Source organism: Sciurus carolinensis, chromosome X (genome assembly GCF_902686445.1).
Source record: "Sciurus carolinensis chromosome X, mSciCar1.2, whole genome shotgun sequence".
Classification (NCBI taxonomy): domain Eukaryota; kingdom Metazoa; phylum Chordata; class Mammalia; order Rodentia; family Sciuridae; genus Sciurus; species Sciurus carolinensis.
Genome location: NC_062232.1, coordinates 57,877,483 through 57,884,732, shown reverse-complemented (window position 1 = coordinate 57,884,732; position 7,250 = coordinate 57,877,483). Strand labels below are relative to the sequence as shown.

Sequence of the window (7,250 nt, the reverse complement as noted above, 5' to 3'; positions counted from 1 at the left end):
ATTGGGTTAAACAGGGACTGGGGAGATAGCTCAGCTGGTAGAGTGCTTGCCTCGCAAGCACAAGGCCCTGAGTTCGATCCCCAGTACCGCAAAAAAAAAAAAAAAAAAAAAAAAATTGGGTTAAACATCTATCTCCTTAAACTTTTATGACTTCTTTATGGTGAGAACTTTTAAAATACTATCTTCTAGCTTTTTGAAATGTATGGTATATTATGATTATAGTTACCCTACTATGCAACAGCATGCTAGAACTTCTTGTTATTTAACTATAACTTAGTACCCAATGATCAACCCCCACCCCTCCCTATTCACTATACTCCCTGGCCTCTGCTAAGCACCAATGTACTCTTAACTTCATGAGATTAAACTTTTTAGATTCCACATATGAGTAAGATCACGAAGCACTTGTCTTTCTTTTTTTTTTTTCAATAGAACACAAAGTTTTATTTGCTGCCACTCCATAGGAGGCAGTAAGCTTTCAAATTAGACTGGTCTTGGTAAAAAAGACAAGAGATTGTAAAGTGTTTCCACAAAATTCACAGGTGTGGAGAAAGGACCGCAAGGTTCACCTCAAAACACACACTCTGGAACCAATCCCAGCACTCACTTATCCAAATGTCACACCAGTTTGTCCTTTGGTATGGGAATACAGACCAATCATCGCTGATGACCACCGCTAGAAATGGGCAACTGCCAAGGAGGCCAGAAGTGTTTGCACAGGAACATCCCATGCTCTGACACTTGTGTTCTTTGCTTTAGCTTCCGCTACAGAAAAAAAAAACAAAGACACCCAAGGCCACCCTGTCCTCCAACACCACAACTTGCTGCTGGCCACTTCTAAGCCATCTCATACCATTTGGAATTGATTGTGCTGTTTCTCTATCTTTGTAAAAATAAGTTTCACTTATTTTGTGTTGAGAGTTACAAATGGGAGAGAGGCATCCTGTCTTCTACCAGCACAGTGTCCATCCCAAACTGGTCAGTGCACTGCTTCATGGTGGCCAGGACACTCAGGAGTCGCTGGTCCACAGCATCTAGGTGAGGATCGGAGAGCACGGGGGAGATGGGATCATGGGCCATGGCAGATTTTAAGGCAGACTTTAGCATTCCATTCTTTAGGTAATTCAGTCTGTTCCAGTTAGAGACCCTAATGATACAGCACTGATAGAGAGGGGCAAGGATGCTTCTCTCATCCAGCAAGGCGTTCCCAAAGCTTTTGGCATTATCAAGAAGGATGAGCATACTAGTGCCTTCATCATCCTGAAAACTCTCATAGTGATGGTGGTCAGCATTGCCAATCAGGTAATCAAAGACAGAGATGTCAGTGATGTCCAGGAGGCATGGGCCTGAGTCACACTGGGACGTTTTCTTCACAGCATCACAGTAGCTCTCATCATACTCCCACCTGGCCAATTTGCCTTCTCAGTAAGTCCTGCCCCAGGGGTGTCGGTGTTTCTGTAGAGGCCACACATCTGGAAGCCAAAGTGTGACAGATTCCTCCATTGTATCTCCATCCACACAAGCTGGCTCTGTTTCTCGGCAATAATATCACTTCCCATAGAAACAAGTATTGTTTCCTACAGCTAAGAAGGTGCTCAACAGCTGTTCCATAGCAACAGGCTTGATCTCTGTCCGCAGATTAACAAATCTGCCAACCAGCAAGGGGGCTCAGCGGAAACCCAGAATCCGGTCCAAATGAAAGGCCACTACCTCTGCATTTTGTCTATCATAACCAGCATATGGCTCCCCTTCCACCACACAGTCTTGGCTATACCGCTTAGGTTTGAAGACAACTTTTTGTCCTCCTTCAAGTATCAGTAAGGCTTTCAGCTGTGTTCCTTTATAACCCACACCAGCTTTAATGATTTTCTTGGTGGCCATGGCGTGCCTGATCGCCCGCAGTTCTGGTGTCTCTTCAGGGTACACTTCTCCGGGCACCACCCACTGGGCTGCAATTTCCCGAGGAGACTGCAAGATGTGGTCCAGCTTGGGTACCAACTGCACCCGCAAGCCAGTCATCGTTCGGTGAAAAGCCCTCTGGTCCTCCCAGTTGGCAGCTGAAGTATCTAAGTTGTCAATCAGGAAAACTTTGGTGAAGATAAAGATGACAAGGAGAATTGCTAAAGCACAACTCGCAGCTTAAGCTTCATGGTGACCTCTTTTCTTCTTCCCGTAACCCACTCTCTCACTTATTAAGGAGAGCAGGGGTGATGGTCAGCAAGGAGATTTCATGATTACACACATTGGTCCATTTCTTCATTGGAGTGTCCCCACAATCCCTGTCGGGCCCTAGGCTCGCTCCTTGGCCGCCTGCTCAGTGCGGTGCAGTGTGGCCCCAGTCGCCTCCAGGGTGGGGCAGCCCCATGCCACTCTCACCACCCCCAGTCACCGCCACCACTGCGGCTCCCACCCACCCCCCGGCTGGGCCATTCCCTGGCCACCTCTCCGCGCCCGAAGCACTTGTCTTTCTGTACCTCACTTATTTCACTTAACATAATGATCTCTAGTTCCATCTATGTTGTTGTAAATGAAAAGATTTCATTCTTTTGGCTGAATAATATTCCATTGTGTATATGTATCATATTTTTAATCCATTGGTCACTTGATGGACACAGGTTGTTTGCATTTCCTGGCTATAGTGAATAGTACCACAATGAACATGGAAGTATAGATGTCTCTTGAACATATTGATTTCATTTAGATATATAACAAGTAGTGGTATTTGCTGGGTCAAACTGAATTCTCTTTTAATGCATGGTATTTACAAGAAATAGATGTTAAGTAGAATAGACCAATTAGAAGGGATACACTTCCAGAAGAAAGGAAAAGGTTGATAATCAGTTTGGAAAGATGATGAGGTTTTAGCAAACTTGGTCAGGCAGATTCATTGAAAAATGTTGGAAAGTGTAGGACTCAATGCTCAGAAAGGTCTTATACCCTGACCCAAGAGGGCCTTCTGACTATTTTAAAACAGATAGACCCTGACCTAGAAATAGGTTAATTACATTTCACCACAGGGAATGACCTTCATTAACACTTTTGGAAATGTTACAGACCTCCAAACTTCTAAGTTCTCTAGAAGCAAAAGCAATTTACATTAATGCACATTGCTTATTCTCAACCCAAGAATGATTCAAAATAAGTTGTACTTTGTAGCAGTTAACAGTAGAAATCTTTCTAAATTGCACCCTTATACTTGCCATAAGAAACAGATGGGCCTTGCAGAAAAACAGCACACAATGGAAATAGTCTCAGCAAATCATGTGAACTGAGACAGGATGTACCTGTATGTTAGGGGCTGAATTGTGCCTCCCCCATTCATATGTTGAAGCCCTAACCACTAGTATTTATATTTGAGGATAGGGTCTTTAAAAATGGGATTTCATTAAAATGAGGCCATCAGGTGGGGCCTAATCCAATTAGTCTGGTGTCATAAGAGAAAATACGGACATATAAACAGACACCAAGGACATATGTGCAGGGGAAAGACTATGTGATGACACACTGAAAATGTGGCCATCTGAGAGTCAGAGAGAGAGAGAGAGATGTCAGAAGAAACCAAATTTGCCAGTACCTTAATTATGGACTTAGCCTCCAGCATTATGAGAAAATAAAAGTCATGTTAAAGCCACCTAGTCCATACTATTTTGTAATTACAGTCCAAGCAAACCAATATACCATCTAACTTGGAAACTGCAAGTATCCAAATCCTGGTCAATTGTGACAGCACCTTTCTATAATAACATCTGGTATATGGTCAAGGGCTAATTATGTTGGGAAGGTATAATAAATAGCTAATTCTGAATTGTGGAGTGACACATAACATTACTATAATCATTGTGTGATATGGTGTAATGTTAGAATTTGCTGATTAGATTCAAGTACCTTATGTAAATATGACATAATTAAGATATTGATAACTATATGTAAAATAAATTTAACTAAAGTTTCCTTAGAATGTGATATCAATGGACAATGGTTGGCTTGAGGGGGTCTAGATCTGGTTAGCCATCAACTAATTAATTGCTAAATACTTTGATATGTTTATCATAAAGTATGTAGACCAAGGGAAGAAACAAATTAGTCCAAAATATAGACATATATATATGTGTGTGTGTGTGTGTGTGTGTGTGTGTGTGTGTATATATATAAGCTTGATAAGATGAATTAATTGCTTTAAGTCTATGCCTAATTTGCATTGACATCTCCAAATATTGGACATACTCATGCTGATATTATTACTATAGTATATCTGTTCTATAAACGTTATACTAAACAGAAAAATAAACAAGGTTCCTTTAAGACGATCTAGGTCAAGATCCAGGAGGGTGGACTTATAGGAGAGTTGATTTAGCAGGTCTGCATTGCTCAAACCTTACACATTCCCAGAATTGTTTTTAAAATGGCCCTTGTCCAGTTACTGGGAAATTATGTCCTTTGAAAAAATTCTGACTAATAAGATTATTTGAACCACCCTAACAATTTTTTATAGTGGATTGCATAAACAATGTGATTTATGGGGAACAACTTCTGATGGTTTTGGTAACTACAATCTATCATGCAGGCACTGGATGACCACATGAACAAAACCTCTGGAATCTTTAGGCTCAAGTGAACTACTACCTGGAAGATCACATTTCACACATGTTGCCACCATTTGTAGATACAGGAATTAAGTGCATTCTGTGCAACTCTACTGGAAAAGGACTCTTCAAAGCTTGTATCTGGTTTCTTCCAGACTTTGCCCCACATGCACATAACGCTTGCTAATTTTGCTTTGTATCTGCTTTCTGAAATAAATCATGAGTATAATGACTTCTGAGTCCTATGAGTTTTGGAGGTATTCTTGAGGATCCCCATCACTGACACACTAGAAAATACCTACTTTCACATTCCTGTAATCCCAGAGACTTGAGAGGCTGAGGCAGCAGGATCTTAATTTCAAGAGCACTCTGGGCAATTTAAATTTAGTGTCTCAAATCAAAATAAAAAGAGCTGTGGATATGGCTCAGTGGTAGAGTGCTCCTAGGGTTCAATACCCAGTAACCAAAAAAGAAAAAAAAAAGATAATGAAAATGTCTAGTTAACATCAAGAAAGCAGTAACGGAGAGAAAAGACATAGACAACAAATAGCAAAATGGCAGATATAAATCCTAGCTCATCAGTAATTAAATGGAAAAGGAAAAATAACAGATTTCTCATCAAAGAAATGCAAGAAAGATAATAATGCAACTTTTTTAGAGGACTAAAAGAAAAAAGCTGCCAAACTAAATTCTATGACAGTGAAATAGCCTTGTAAAGCATAAGTGAAATAAAAAACATTTCATTATGACTTTTTAAATGATTTTTTTAAAGATACACAGAAACTGGAATAATTCACTCCTGGAAGAGTTGTACTGCAAGAAATAGGAAGGCTGTCCCTTGGGTAGAAGGAAAATAATACCTGATGGAAATCTGGATTTATACAAAGAATGGAAAGCACTAAAATGATAAATATATGAATAAATTAAAATATTTCTTATTTATGTATCTCTTTAAAAAATAACTGTTGAAAGCAAAATAATGCATTATAGGGCTTAATATGTGTGGAATGAAATGAATAATAATAAGAACACAAAGGCCATCAGGGGCGATGGAAGAACATTATTTTAAGTTCTTACACCTGAAGTGGACTGTGATAAGTTAAAGGTGTATACTATAAACCACAAAAGAACCAAGTAACAAAGCATTTTATCTAATAAACCATCAAGAGATAAAATGGAATCATAAATAATCATAAATAATCCAAGGTAAAAAGGGAAGGAAAAGAGAATAAAGAACAAATAGAAGGCAAACAGTGAGATGGTGGATTTAAAGCCAATCATATTAATAATCACATTAAATAAAAATGGTGTAAACATCCATATTAAAAGTTAGAGACTGTCAAATTGTATATAAAAGAGCAAGACCCAATTTAGATTGCTTACAAGAAACCCAGATTAATTGTAAACACAAATCAGTTAAAAGTAAAGAGGGAGCCAAGTGTCATGGTAGTCCATCTAATTCAATGCAATAATCTCAAGCAGATCTATTACTGGATCACATTTTTTGTGGGATGATTTTGGCTTTGATGAACTTCAGTACAGCTTCTGCTAATCAGAAGTGATCAAAATCCACATTGCATAATAGATGTTGGCATTGATGTGGGGAAAAAGGCACACTTGTACATTGCTGGTGGAATTGCAAATTGGTGCAGCCACTCTGGAAGGCAGTATGGAGATTCCTCAGAAAACTTGGAATGGACCCACCTTTTGACCCAGTTATCCCACTCCTTGGTTTATACCCAAAGGCCTTAAAATGAGCATACTACAGTAATGCAGCCACATCAATGTTCATAGCAGCTCAATTCACAATAGCTAGATTGTGGAACCAACCTAGACGCTCTTCAACAGATGAATGGATAAAGAAACTGTGGCATATATACAAAATGGAATATTATTCAGCCATAAAGAAGAATAACATTATGGTATTTGCAGGTAAATGAATGGAATTGGAGAATATCTTGCTAAGTGAAATAAGCCAATCCTAAAACACCAAAGGTTGAATGTTTTCTCTGTTAAGTGGATGATGATACATAATGGGGATGGGGGAATAAGAGAAGAATAGAGGAACTTTGGATTGTGTAGAGGGAAATGAGATGGGGAAGGTGGCAGTGGGGAGGAAAGATAGTGGAATGAGACAGACATCATTACCCTATGTACACGTATGATTATACAAGTGGTATGAATCTACATTATGTACAACCATAAATATGAAAAGTTGTACCCAATTTGTGTACAATGAACCAAAATGTAAAATAAAAAAATAATTTAAAAAATGCAGTCTGTTAAAAAAAGCCATATTACATGTAAATACTTAACTGACAAATACAGATGAGAATTTCAATGAGAACTTAAAAGTAACATTTGTCCTGTCAGAATGGTAATATGAGTAATCTATTGATCTGCTTATTATGTGGCAGATCAATTATTATTATTATTATTATTATCTTCAAAAATAAAAGGAAAATATAGTAGAGTTCTAGTGTTATAGGTTCCAAAGGTGAAGTATAATCCATTATATACCAGTTTTCTTTCCTCCCCTCTAATCTTTGCTGACTTTCCTCAGCTTTGGTTCTTTCTAAGACATTGCATTTTGTTCTTTTCTGTGCTTTTGAACAGAGGCCCACAACAGAGGACCAGGAGAGTACAATAAAACAAGTAGTCAGCTAG

General features: G+C 38.8%; 1 pseudogene; it reads right to left on the bottom strand.

Annotated features, from left to right (window-relative positions):
- Window positions 1-380: 380 nt before the first annotated feature.
- LOC124972411 (glycosaminoglycan xylosylkinase-like) lies at window positions 381-2,150 on the bottom strand (annotated as a pseudogene).
- Window positions 2,151-7,250: the final 5,100 nt, after the last annotated feature.